At 34.5% G+C, this 15207-nt stretch overlaps 1 protein-coding gene across 1 annotated transcript in view; it reads left to right on the forward strand.

Annotated features, from left to right (window-relative positions):
- Positions 1-1227: 1227 nt before the first annotated feature.
- LOC121373492 (microtubule-associated protein futsch-like) overlaps positions 1228-15207 on the forward strand; it is a 104704-nt gene continuing 90724 nt past the window's right edge. The window contains exon 1 of the mRNA XM_041500161.1: positions 1228-1272. The gene's annotated coding sequence lies outside the window, so the exon portion shown is untranslated. The remainder of the gene's footprint in view (positions 1273-15207) is intronic.

Consider the following 15207-nt stretch of genomic DNA (forward strand, 5'->3'; position numbering starts at 1 on the left):
CTGAATACGAGGAACGAATATTAGCCTTGATTTATGAAGATGGGGGCGAAGTGACGTCAGCTTCTACCAACTCCTGTATGCACAGTGTAAACAAAAGCAGTAATTTAAAAGGCGCTTCTCTTTGATCAATCTAACTTGTGAAACAACATAAATGACGTGTTAGTATAATAAACTATTTAAGTAAATATATTTCAAGTTGCATTAACAGAACGAAATGGCATTATAGTAGCCTACCAGTCCAAAGGCCTTGCGCGAGCATCCCTTTAATTCCAATGAAATAAGAAATCTGAAGACAGTATAATCTAGATGCGTTAGCATTTATATATAGTGTATCACACACCCTAATCATGTCTCATATGATTATGATGTATGAACATGCCCCATAAATAACGTACATTCACGTCAATTTTAATTGAGGTTTTTTCCAAAAAAAACGTATTAAACGTGACCCGATATTAATAACCTATAGAGCTAACATGTCCATCTCTTTTTTCTTTTACTATATGTAAAAATTACCAAATGTTTGACATCCAATAGCCGATGAATACTAAATCAATTTGTTCTACAGGTGTCGTTATTAAACAAAACAAACTTTAACTCTTTTTTTTTTTTTTTTTATATACACATGTACGTAATATTTATGTATATACCTATAAATTTATCGAATATAAATGTAGTGTTCGTTTGTGAGTGTGCGTGCGTGCGTGCGTGCGTGCTTACAAGTATTATGTTGTAGTTCTCAAATTTCAAAAGTATATTATCGTAAACATGAATACAACGACCGTTAATGTGTGAGGAAAGATAAGAACACAGTTAATCGTTCTAACCGGTAGTTTGTTATAAGCGTGTTCGTTCTAAAAGTACTTTACTGTACTTTGAAAAAATCTTATTTGATTGTTTTTACCATAGTCATTTTCTTAATTATCATTATTTTTATCTTCTTCTTTTTTTCTTCTTTTTTATTGGGGGGGGGGGGGGGTGCTGTTGACACATAATGCTTGAACATTAGACGTTTAAAAAAAATTGGGTTAATTTTTAAGTGGGGCCGATTAATTTATTAATTTGAATTTATCTATAACAAATAACTATTAAATTTTTTAAATATGACAACCTTGATAGGTCCACTTTAATGTTATGATTTGATTTTCATAGTTCAAGTAATTGATTGACGGGAAGCTACTCTATAATGTTTACCGGGAGATGTTTAGAATTATCTACCTTGGTTCTAAATCGAAAGCACGTGAAACCAAAGTTGTCACAACTTAGAGCCAGGTATGTTTTTGAAGTTGTTAGATTAGTTTGAGGTGTTTGTCTTTGTAATCTTCAATTATTTCCACACGAATCATTGCAAACCATCAATATGTGTGTTTATGGAAGTTGAAATTAGCCTGACAAATGTAGAACTACCAGAAGTTGTGACGGGGACATTTCAATTTCCGTACCAAACTTGAAACTGACCTACACTTCCAATACAAATCTTCTGTGATTTCATTGTTTATATATGTATATATATATATATATATATATATATATATATATATATATATATATATATATATATATACATATAATATATATATATATATATATACAAAAGATGCAGTGTTTGAAGATTTTATTATTATTATTATTTTATTATAATATTAATTCAAGACAAGAGGAAAAACATTGAACAAGAGTAGTGCCAGTGGTGTGACAATATAATCAAATATTTGGTGCACCAAACTGAACTTTGTATTCTTCATTAGCTGAACTGAATACACGAATACATATATAAGTAATGCTGCATGTAACTGTACAATTTACATGTATGTCGCTAATTCACACTGTCCAAAATGCAATACTGATTCCATTGTTTTAATAATGCCTGGACATGTTTTGTATTTATTCAACATATAGGACTGGTATCTACTTATACCTTGATTTTGTTTCTGTCAAAAAAAGTGTATGACGTCGCATAGCGGGGAACATTTTGTGTCAGGATTCGCTACACAAGTTTCAGAGATCGAGTTACACAATTTGAAAACATGATTAAACAGTAGTTACTAATCAATTTTCAATTGACGAGAAATATCGCTAATTATGAAGATTTTGAAAACAAAATCTTCCCTGCATAATCTCGCTCAGTCAGTCTTACAAGTTACATTCCTGTAGTAAGCGTCATGGATGAGCCAGGGTTTCTGCCAGAGGGTAAAACGGGTATTGTGCCATACCCAAATATTTTTATAGATTTTTTTTTTTTTTTTTTTAACCTTATGACAAAATTAATTAATCTTATCATTACTACTGTATGATTTTCTCAACCCTAATCCTAAATGTAACCCACTTTCTTTCTGGGGAGGAATGAATGAATGAATGTTTAACGACACCCCAGCACAAAAATACACATCGGCTATTGGGTGTCACAAATGGTAAGTATATAAAAATATTATTTATATATATTTATGTAAAACCACTGTGTAAGGAGCTGTGGGGAAAAGTATAATACAATACATAAAATCGAGGTAAGTAAACCTTAAAACTTCTGGGGAGGCCCCCCACACCCCCTGTTGACTGTAGTTGCTTTTAATTCCATAGCGTCATACCCAAAAATGTCTTTCTGGCAGAAATACTGTGAGCATATTTTGTTAGTGTATGCAATGCAACTTCAATATATACAAGCGTTTAATTAGTTGTTTAAAGCAAAATAAACTAAAATTCAAATAATCAAGGATAAATTAACAAGATTTAAGACAGAGAACACGACATGGTTAATGACTGCCCTCTTGCATGGTGGAAACACCAGTGTTTTTCCAAATCTAACCCATATAGCCAAACATCTATTATGCATCCCAGCATGTGATCTGAAAAATATCACATACTTTGATTGCACTGAAAATGTAAGATATTATATGATAAATATAGATATATATATATAGATCTATAGATATATATATATATATAGATATAGATATGTAACAAGACCCAAACCTTAACTGACAAATCAATAAATTTTGAAATACTCAGGTAAGTACTAAATTTTTCACATTTCTTTTATATATAGATTTACAAAATTCAAGTGATATCGCGAACGTGTTCAACAGAACAATCTATTCAGAACAATCTATTCAGAACACATCGCAGATTCAATGCAAAAACTAAATATGTATATAACAAATTAAATTAGTAAGTAAAAAAAGACAGATCGCCCGTCGGACTGGTAGATGCATTTTTTAACTCATCTGTCAAAAATTTTACTTACATTTGGCAACCGGGCAAGTAGTTTCTGCAGCCCTGCAGCTGACTAGCATTATCGCTAATGAAGATTTTGGAAACAAAATGTTCCGTGATGTAAAAGCCCTTAGTTACAGACCTGTCAACCTTTAAGGCCAAACAAAAAAATAGGTGTGTTTCTGATTGCATCCCCCAAAAAATTAGGGTAGGTAGGTAGGCGTTTTTTTTTAAATTGAATACTATCATAATAATAATAATAATTATAATAATATTGTTGTTGTCATTGTTGTAGTAGTAGTAGTAGTAGTATAGTATTGGTATGCACTGTTTGTGTATTTCCTTAAATTAATGGGACATTTGTATTAATTTCGTTGTTCTTAATTTAAATACTTTATGCAAACATTTGAGATGCATTAATAATAAGACCTGTTGATTTAAGTGAAGACGAGAATTAAGCTGAATTGATACGATTATATTTAATCGAAATAACCTGTACCAAGGCTATGTTCGTACATTCGGTTACTTCCGTGACCAACTAAGATGTTCGGTGGTAGCTAATCAGGGGAAGGAACTCTATTACAAAAGCTTTTCCATAATTTCTCGATGTTTTTCGGAGGGGAATTACATAACATGTGCAAAATGTATCGTATAATAGTACGTAAACAATGTGCAAGGAAGGAAATACTCTTGTTTGGTGATGTTGTTCTCTTTTATTTTTACTTCTTTTTTTATTTCTTTTTTTAAAATTATTTTTTCTTCAGTTTTTTTTTCAGTTTAAGAGAAACAAAATTAGGGTTGGGGGGGGGGGTAAAACTAGGGACGGTCGGTCGACCGGAAACACACCTATTTTTTTGTTTGGCCTAATCAAGAATCTTTGACGACTTTTAACATTGTTAAATTTGTATTTAAATTTTTATAATTTAATCAAAATTCCAAAATATATCTCTAATTAAGTATTGTTGGTTATTTCTTTTATGTTCTTAGAGTGCTAAATGCTGTTATTTTATTTTGAATCATTTTTTGTTTCTCAAACAATAATGCTCATTAAGACAAAGTATCAATATGAATGTAACAGTGATCTCATCAGATATGACGTTCTCGGACGACATCATGTTTTTATATTCATCAAGAAATGAACAAACTCGCTGGACCAATGAGACGATGTTAAATTGTAATGAATATGTAGTGGAAACGGATTTAGGTTGTCTTGAAAATAGGTTGTATGAAATTATTTTTAATAATTAACTTTTTATTATATGAGATATAGTTTTGTTTATTTGGAACTAATTTGTGTATGATAATTTGGTAAATATATTTTGTAACTGATATATATAATAATTTAAGTATTAACTAAGCTTTGACTTATATTAATTATTATTAAGGATACATTTTGTGTGTTTTCATTTCATCTCTTGCACTAGACCACAGTGAAACTATCATTATTGTAAACATTTTGTGTGTTTTCATTTCATCTCTTGCACTAGACCACAGTGAAACTATCATTATTGTAAACATTTTGTGTGTTTTCATTTCATCTCTTGCACTAGACCACAGTGAAACTATCATTATTGTAAACATTTTGTGTGTTTTCATTTCATCTCTTGCACTAGACCACAGTGAAACTGTCATTATTGTAAACAGCTACCTTGAAAGCCAGATCAGATATATATCGAATCTGGGGAACTAATTAACGGCCCGTTACATGATTTAGGGGGCCCATTACAAATGTATTGGAAATTTTATTAATTAGTTTGTGAAGACTGCCCCCTAGAACAGGGTATGCACTTGGGATATTTTTTGACTGGCCAATGGGGCCACTCACAGCAACACTTTGACTCGCCCGTACAACTTTTGAATGGCCCACGACCGAATTTCGTTTAAAAAAAAAGAACTTACTTAAATTGCACTTTAAAAACATGTTATCATATCATACAAACAATAATAACAACACAAGAGAAGGAAACAGAACTTGTTTTAGTTTTGTTACAAACTGTTGTACTAGTAATTATATAAATGCTAATTATTATGTTGTCATGGGACCCACACAGTCAAACATCTGGAATGTTTTTATGACGTGAAATTAGAAAAAAATTACTATGCTGACAGCAGCAGTCTATACAAACAATAATCACATTCACTACAGAAATAAATATACTATACAAGTTAAAGGCATAATTATCACTATTTAACGGGTGTAGGTCAACTCGCCCCCAAGTTGGTCAACTCGCCCCACACTGTTTAGTCAACTCATATCGTTACCATTTTGAAACTTAATATAGCAACATTTTAAGCTAATGACAATGCGCATTAAATATTGTTGAATATTCACACCAGTCGGAGTCCAAAAGCCTTGCCTGATCACCCCTTTAAGGACATACGGGACAAACAATTAGGCAGTTCATTGTAATAGATTATATTACAAGTTGTAGACGTCGATTTTTAATTTTGTCACAATTCCTATTTAACACTCGTACGTGCACAGGCAATGATAGCTGTTGTTGACATCGTTGGCAGTGATGATTGGGTGTTTGGTATAGTAGACTCGGTATATTCCGTAAGAAACGAAAACGTTCCAACACAATGTAACTTCGGAAAACCTCAGGCTCGTAAACAAAATCTGTTTGTGAAACATACCGTAGCGGAATGTGACAAGTTGTTCTGATTGTAACTAAATGGAAAGTAAAGATGGACATGGCCGAGGTGTTCTGATTGAACCTACGAATACATTTACGTGGCCAAGGTTTTCTGAATACAAAATCAAAACCGGCATAGGCATTTTGAATGGTTTTAGACTGTTCGATATAATGGGGAAGTGGTCGCTATTAAGTCCTATATAGGTTTGGTTGCGCAGATATTAACAGGAAACCAGCTGAAAACAATAAATAAAAAATAACTTACCGATCTCTTACAAACATTAGTTATTTGCATTTTGATATATAATACAATATGCAGAAATTTTTGGTCGCCAACGTGATAAAGTTTTGTCTTGCCCGACGCTATTTTGACTCGCCATGGGCGATCGAGCGACCGTAAAGTGCACACCCTGCCTAGAAGCATAGTGCCACGTTTCAGAACTATTCAATCAAAACTGTAGGAGAAGATAGACTTTTAAATTTTTAATGTTAAATTATTTTGTGTATTTCAAATTTTTAACGTTAAATAAATGTTAAAAATGTCCCCAATATCTCTATTAGTTTGTGAAAACTGCCCCTGAGAGTACATGCAGTAGGCACTTATGCTAATTTTCAGAACTATCCAACCAAATCTCTAGGAGAAGATAAACGTTTATATTTTCATAAATAAAAAGTCAAATGTTCAACATTAATAAAAATATCTCTCTGTTAGTAGACACATGTGCCCTTTTCATGTGTTTGGTCAGAAAAGGAAGGTACAGATACAAGTATACCAAGTAGCCACAAATTAAAGTCTGTTTTGTTTAACGACACCACAAGAGCACATTGATTTGTTAATCATCAGCTACTGGATGTCAAACTTTTGATAATTTTGACATATATAGTCTTGAAAAGGAAACCCACTACATTTTTCCATTAGTAGCAAGGGATCTTTTATATGCACCATCCCACAGACAGGATAGCACATATACCACGGCCTTTGATAATATACCAGTCGTGGTCCGTCAATGGGGATTTAATTATCCTGGACTGACCGAACATCAAGCTACCACTGGGCTACATGCCGCCAAACAGACCGTACCAAGTAGATGCATGAGCCCTTTTCTTGTGTGCAGTCACAAATCAAGATACAGGTACCTGTGCAGCACCAAGTAGATGCATGAGCCCTTTTCTTGTGTGCAGTCACAAATCAAGATACGGTACCTGTGCAGCACCAAGTAGATGCATGAGCCCTTTTCTTGTGTGCAGTCACACATCAAGATACAGGTACCTGTGCAGCACCAAGTAGACGCATGAGCCCTTTTCTTGTGTGCAGTCACAAATCAAGTATAATGAAACCTCTCAAAAACGGACCCTCTGTAATCTGGAATTCCTTCAAAACTGAACATTTTTGCGGCACCTTTCTGAATATCTGTAATGGATGAGAACCTCTCTGAACTGGATACCTCTTGAAACCAAATGTTTTGCTTGGGTTCAAGTGTGTCTGGTTTAGAGGAGTTTCGCTGTAGATGCATGGGCCCTTTTCGTGTGTGCATGCAGTCAGGAATGGCAGCACCTGGTTGAGATTGCTTGTGTCCCAGGAAAATGTTTTCTTCCAACAGTTCGACTGGTGGCAACGCTATCAAGTATTATCCAGGGAACGCCCAGTTTGTCGGTATAAATATAGCTTCGATGCAGGACATGTCATGATCTCTTGTTTCTTAGTAATATAACTTGCATAATAATCTTTTTCAGGTATTAAAATTAAAGTTTGTTAAAATTAAAGTCCATTCTATTTTTCTAATATTATATTTTTTCATATCTATGAACATAGGTCTCAAACAGCAGCTTGCAAAAAGTGTGAAAGGAAGTCAATTTTTTAAAACCTAAATTTGCCTGATAAAACTACCAAAAAATTACAGGTAATTGTAGTAGTGTTGGTATAAAGTGCTCCTACTGGCAGTAGCTATATATATAGTGGTAATTTCCCTATTACCGTAGCTTAGTTGGTAGAGCGCTGGACTCTCGTACTGAGAGTCTGTGGTTCAAATCCCCTCAGTGGAGGTTGATTTTTATCTGTTACATTTGGAGCCGACGTAGTAGGGATTGATTATTTTCTTAATATGCGAATGCAGTTGTAACTCAGTCAGGACCCGTAACAGTTCAACTGTCCGTGGCCCACAGCTCCGGGCGTAGCTTCACTTGAGTGGGGAGTATGTAGTAGTGTTGGTATAAAGTGCTCCTACTGGCAGTAGCTAGTGGGAATTTCCCTATTAGTTCAGTTGGTAGAGCGCTGGACTCTAGCACTGAGAGTCTGTGGTTCGAATCCCCTCATTGGAGGTTGATTTTTCTGTTACATAATTTTCAAGAAACTGTTCTATAGGTACAAAGTGTGTAATGTGTGTACGATTATGTCATCTGCTGTTTACATTTAGTTGTGATTGTGTTGCATTTTAATTCCATAGCGCTCGAATATACATCTCAGAGGCTCTGATTTTACACACATATCATCCCTCGCAACCGGTTCTTCTGAATGTATATTTTCTATTTATTAGATTTTATTCCTTTATTTTGATGTCTGGGTTGGGGTGACCTGCTTTCTCTGACATTGAAAGATACCCTTTCCTCCAGGATAAGTATTAGAGCAGTTTTTGATAACTGAAATCATACTTTACTTAGATTATATTGTTTAGATTATCCATTTCCATACATTCGAAGTGTTTTTGGTCATCCTGACATTTTTAATATCAAAAATGCATTTCTCATATTTTAAAAAACGTACAGCGTCTGAGATAACAGTTATGGAGTCAAGTTTTAGTCTATTTTTCGAGGGTATTTCACCATTTCAAAGGACTGTTTCAGCCAGTTGTAACTTTATCCAAATGTCTGTTTGTAGATAACTAAACTTAGTGTGCATTTTCATCTTAACTAGGTACACTATTTCTGAATCAATAAACATTCTCCTGAATGTATATTTTCTATTTATTAGGTATTCCTTTATTTGATGTCTGGGTTGAGGTATTCCGTACTTTAGTTTCCCTATCCTTTCTCCAGGATACGTAAAACCAGAGATTGTTTTAGTGGTTATCTGGCATGGATGTTTCAACCCTTGATATGTCTGCTGGTATACGTGGCATCTTAAAGGTACACTATCTCCGCGTCTTCACGTCATTGGGTCGGTCTGATATTTAAAGAGGTATTCTCGTACTTTAGTTTCCCAGTCTGATATTTAAAGAGGTATTCTCGTACTTTAGTTTCCCAGGTCTGATATTTAAAGAGGTATTCTCGTACTTTAGTTTCCCAGGTCCGATATTTAAAGAGGTATTCTTGTACTTTAGTTTCCCAGTCTGATATTTAAAGAGGTATTCGAGTACTTTAGTTTCCCAGTCTGATATTTAAAGTATTCTGTTTCCCAGTCTGATATTTAAAGAGGTATTCTTGTACTTTAGTTTACCTGGTCTGATATTTAAAGAGGTATTCGAGTACTTTAGTTTCCCAGTCTGATATTTAAAGAGGTATTCTCGTACTTTAGTTTCCCAGGTCTGATATTTAAAGAGGTATTCTCGTACTTTAGTTTTCCCTGGTCTGATATTTAAAGAGGTATTCTCGTACTTTAGTTTCCCAGGTCTGATATTTAAAGAGGTATTCTCGTACTTTAGTTTCCCAGGTCTGATATTTAAAGAGGTGTTCTCGTACTTTAGTTTCCCTGGTCTGATATTTAAAGAGGTATTCTTGTACTTTAGTTTCTCAGTCTGATATTTAAAGAGGTATTCGAGTACTTTAGTTTACCTGGTCTGATATTTAAAGAGGTATTCTCGTACTTTAGTTTCTCCTGATATTTAAAAGGTATTCGAGTGATATTTTAAAGAGGTATTCTCGTACTTTAGTTTCCCAGTCTGATATTTAAAGAGGTATTCTCGTACTTCAGTTTCTCAGTCTGATATTTAAAAAGGTATTCGAGTACTTTAGTTTCTCAGTCTGATATTTAAAGAGGTATTCGAGTACTTTAGTTTACCTGGTCTGATATTTAAAGAGGTATTCTCGTACTTTAGTTTCTCAGTCTGATATTTAAAAAGGTATTCGAGTACTTTAGTTTCCCAGTCTGATATTTAAAGAGGTATTCTCGTACTTTAGTTTCCCAGTCTGATATTTAAAGAGGTATTCTCGTACTTCAGTTTCTCAGTCTGATATTTAAAAAGGTATTCGAGTACTTTAGTTTCCCAGTCTGATATTTAAAGAGGTATTCTTGTACTTTAGTTTCCCTGGTCTGATATTTAAAGAGGTATTCTTGTACTTTAGTTTCTCCTGATATTTAAAAAGGTCTGAGGTCTGATATTTAAAGAGGTATTCTTGTACTTTAGTTTCCCTGGTCTGATATTTAAAGAGGTATTCTCGTACTTTAGTTTCCCAGTCTGATATTTAAAGAGGTATTCTCATACTTTAGTTTCCCAGGTCTGATATTTAAAGAGGTATTCTCGTACTTTAGTTTCCCAGGTCTGATATTTAAAGAGGTATTCTCGTACTTTAGTTTCCCTGGTCTGATATTTAAAGAGGTATTCTTGTACTGTAGTTTCCCAGGTCTGATATTTAAAGAGGTATTCTTGTAATGTAGTTTCCAGGTCTGATATTTAAAGAGGTATTCTCGTACTTTAGTTTCCCAGTCTGATATTTAAAGAGGTATTCTTGTACTGTAGTTTCCCTGGTCTGATATTTAAAGAGGTATCTCGTATTTTAGTTTCCCAGTCTGATATTTAAAGAGGTATTCTCGTACTTTAGTTTCTCAGTCTGATATTTAAAGAGGTGTTCTTGTACTTTAGTTTCCCAGTCTGATATTTAAAGAGGTGTTCTCGTACTTTAGTTTACCTGGTCTGATAATTAAAGAGGTGTTCTCTTACTTTAGTTTCCCAGTCTGATATTTAAAGAAGTATTCTTGTACTTTAGTTTCCCAGTCTGATATTTAAAGAGGTATTCTTGTACTTTAGTTTCCCAGGTCTGATATTTAAAGAGGTATTCTCGTACTTTAGTTTCCCAGGTCTGATATTTAAAGAGGTATTCTCGTACTTTAGTTTCCCAGGTCTGATATTTAAAGAGGTATTCTCGTACTTTAGTTTCCCAGTCTGATATATAAAGAGGTATTCTTGTACTTTAGTTTCCCAGGTCTGATATTTAAAGAGGTATTCTTGTACTTTAGTTTCCCAGGTCTGATATTTAAAGAGGTATTCTCGTACTTTAGTTTCCCAGGTCTGATATTTAAAGAGGTATTCTTGTACTTTAGTTTCCCAGTCTGATATTTAAAGAGGTATTCTCGTACTTTAGTTTCCCAGGTCTGATATTTAAAGAGGTATTCTTGTACTTTAGTTTCCCAGTCTGATATTTAAAGAGGTATTCTTTTACTTTAGTTTCCCAGGTCTGATATTTAAAGAGGTATTCTCGTACGTACATTAGTTTCCCAGTCTGATATTTAAAGAGGTATTCTAGTACTTTAGTTTCCCTGGTCTGATATTTAAAGAGGTATACTCGTACTTTAGTTTCCCAGTCTGATATTTAAAGAGGTGTTCTCGTACTTAAGTTTACCATTACCTGGTTGTCAGTGATTCCAGAACTCCCTTGTGATACGTTCTCTGGTTCAGCCTGTTCTGTGAATTGAAAACATATGTCAATCTTTCTGCTGCAAATACAAAGACTGGGTGCTCCACATAGTCAAAATATCTTTTCAGGCTGAGTAAACAAAAAGTGTTCATTGTGTTCAAGAAAGTTTAAAGTCAGGGTTCTGCCAGAGAGTAAAATGGGTATGGAAGGAAATGTGTTATTTAACGACGTACTCAACACATTTTATTTACGGTTATATGGCATCAGACATATGGTTAAGGACCACACAGATAATGAGGGATGAAACCCGCTGTCACCACTTCATGAGCTACTCTTTTTGATTAGCAGCAAGGGATCTTTTGTATGCACCATCCCACAGACAGAATAACACATACCATGGCCTTTGATATACCAGTCATGGTGCACTGGCTGGAGCAAGAAATAGCCTAATGGGCCCACTGACGGGGATCGATCCCAGACCGACCGTGCATCAAGTTAACACTGTCCCATTGGCCTACGTCCCACCCCAAAATGGGTATGGCACCATCCACAAATATATATTTTTGCAGATTTTTTTTTTAAAGTTGACTTTCTGACAAAATTAATGACTCTATATCATTACTGTATGCTTTTACTGTACCTTTTAATTGGTAAAAAATGTTATTACTACTTTTACTGTACACTTGAATTGGTAAAAAATGTTATTACTACTTTTACTGTACACTTGACTCGGTAAAAGATGTTATTACTACTTTTGCTGTACACTTGAGTTGGTAAAAGATGTTATTACTACTTTTGCTGTACACTTGAGTCGGTAAAAGATGTTATTACTACTTTTGCTGTACACTTCAATCGGTAAACGATGTTACTACTACTTTTGCTGTACACTTCAATCGGTAAACGATGTTACTACAACTTTTGCTGTACACTTCAATCGGTAAAAAATGTTACTACTACTTTTGCTGTACACTTCAATCAGTAAAAAAATTTACTACTACTTTTACTGTACACTTCAATTAGTAAAAAAATGTTACTACTACTTTTACTGTACACTTCAATTAGTAAAAGATGTTACTACTACTTTTACTGTACACTTCAATTAGTAAACGATGTTACTACTACTTTTACCGTACACTTCAATGAGTAAACGATGTTACTACTACTTTTACCGTACACTTCAATGAGTAAACGATGTTACTACTACTTTTACTGTACACTTCAATGAGTAAAAGATGTTACTACTACTTTTACTGTCCACTTCAATTAGTAAACAATGTTACTACTACTTTTACTGTCCACTTCAATTAGTAAACAATGTTACTACTACTTTTACTGTCCACTTCAATTAGTAAAAGATGTTACTACTACTTTTACTGTCCACTTCAATTAGTAAAAGATGTTATTACTACTTTTGTGAAAATCATGCATTCGACACCAAAGAGGGTGGGACGTAGCCCAGTGGTATAGTGCTCGCTTGATGCACGGTCAGTCTGGGATCGATCCTCATCGGTGGACCCATTGGGCTATTTATCGTTCCAGCCAGTGCACCGTGACTGGTATATCAAAGGCCGTGGTATGTGCTATCCTGTGTGGGATGGTGCATATAAAAGATCCCTTGCTACTAATGGGAAAAAAATGCAGTGGGTTTCCTATCTTTGTTTGTGTCAAAATGACCATATGCTTGACATCCAATAGCTATCAGTATGCTCTACTGGTGTCGTTAAACAACAAATGTTTTTTTTCCGACACCAAAATAAATGTCATTAAAGAGATTTTCTTTCCTGTGTGCCATTCAATTGTTCATTTGTTTGCAGCCATTGTAAGATGTCTTTCACTAACGCAGTCTTTGTGACAGGTAAATTTACACATTAAATACATCTTCTTGTTTAGAATACCAGTGTCTGCAGGGTTTTATCACCTATGTTTCTAGACTCCGATAATCGGTACCATTCCACACCGTCATTTTTTATTCCCAATTTTAGAGTGAAACATACCCAATCAAGGGGGCGAGACGTAAGCCAGTGATAAAGCGCTTGCTTGATGCGCAGTCAGTTTGGTATCGATCCCAGTCAGTGGGCCCATTGGGCTATTTCTCACTCCAGCCAGTGTACCACGACTGGTACATCAAAGGCTGTGGTATGTGCTATCCTGTCTATGGGATGGTGCATATAAAAGATCCCTTGCTGCTAATCGAAAAGAATAGCCCATGAAGTGGCGACAGTGGGTTTACCCCCTCAGTATCTGTGTGGTCCTTAACCATTTGTCCGGTGCCATATAACCGTAAATAAAATGTGCTGAGTGTGTCGTTAAATAAACCATTTCCTTCCTTCCCAATCAATGTAAATAATTATCATTTTTTGATTATATAAAGGCATATTTTGAAAACAATACATAAGACTAGATATTAATTTGAATAAATACAAGTATATGTATAGTATTAGTTTTGTCGATGTTTTTTAAATGAAACTGAAAATTCCCAAAAGTTTGTAAAGCAATGCTAAAAGTCAAAGCCATGGTTGTCGAGTCAAATTTTAGAAATAAAACGCTTGTTTGTATACAGACACTGATATTCTAAAATTTACTGATAGGTAAAATCCCAGGGGCTAACAAACTTATACAGCTGATCTAAAGGGCTTCAAAGGGACATTCTGGAGTTTGCTGCAATTTTTAAGATGTTATCGACTAACAGAGACTTTTTAACGATTGTAATTATATGTCAAATAATGTATTTTTCTGCATAAAATATTAGTGGTTGTATATTAAATGTGTTTCTGATTGTTCTAATATTTGTACTAGGTTAAATTTGATTTTATTTCCTAAAATAGTTTTTTTTCGTACTTACAGAATTATTTGACAAAGTCCAGTTTAGGCTTCTTACAAATATTAAGACAACCAGAAACACATTGAATATACAGACACTGATATTCTAAACAAGAAAATATATTTAATACACCTTGTATGTAAGTTTAATCGTAGAAATATTTTATTAGTCAGAAACATCTTACAATGGAGCAAACTCAGGAATGTCCCTACAAGCTTAACATGTCATTTTAGTCATCAGAAAAAAACCGTCTGTTTTGTTTAACGACACCACTAGAGTACATTGATTTATTAATCAACGGCTATTTGGTGTCAAACATTTGGTAATTCTGACTGGTAGTTATCAGAGGAAACCCGCTATATTTTGCTATTAGCAGTGATGGATGTCTTATACATCTATGTTTAACTTTCCCCACAGACAGGTAAGCACATACCACAGCCTTTGACCAGTTGTGGTGCAATGGTTGGAATGAGAAAACCCCCACTCAGGTGAATAGATCCACTGAGGTGGTTTGATCCTCTGATGCAAGCACCTGAAGCAAAGATGTAAACATGTAACAATGACATCAAACTCAGGACAGTCCCTTTCATCAAAACAATTTTAACCTTAACAATGTCAAATCAGGACAGTTATCAGAAAGAATTTTCTCTTAAATGTTCAAGACAAAAAAACCTTGATTCTTCACCGCCTATGTTCATTGAGTGCAATATCTAATCTTGACCACATTTATTATCTACATAACCTTGGCTGTCCTCCTGCAACCTGTCCACCCTACATTCCATAATGGACTGGCCTGACTCCATGCTTCAGCCACAGGTATCTGTATATAGGGGGAGGGATATTTTTACAGGTGGTATTTTTTCGTGATGTGGCTTCAGTGGAGGCCACACAGTGCCCCACTGTTAAATCTGACTGTTTTTTAAAACAAGGTGAGATCATTGTGTGTATGTTTTTGTTTTGTTAAAGTGGTAG

The sequence above is a fragment of the Gigantopelta aegis genome, chromosome 5 (assembly GCF_016097555.1).
Source record: "Gigantopelta aegis isolate Gae_Host chromosome 5, Gae_host_genome, whole genome shotgun sequence".
Taxonomy (NCBI): Eukaryota; Metazoa; Mollusca; class Gastropoda; order Neomphalida; family Peltospiridae; genus Gigantopelta; species Gigantopelta aegis.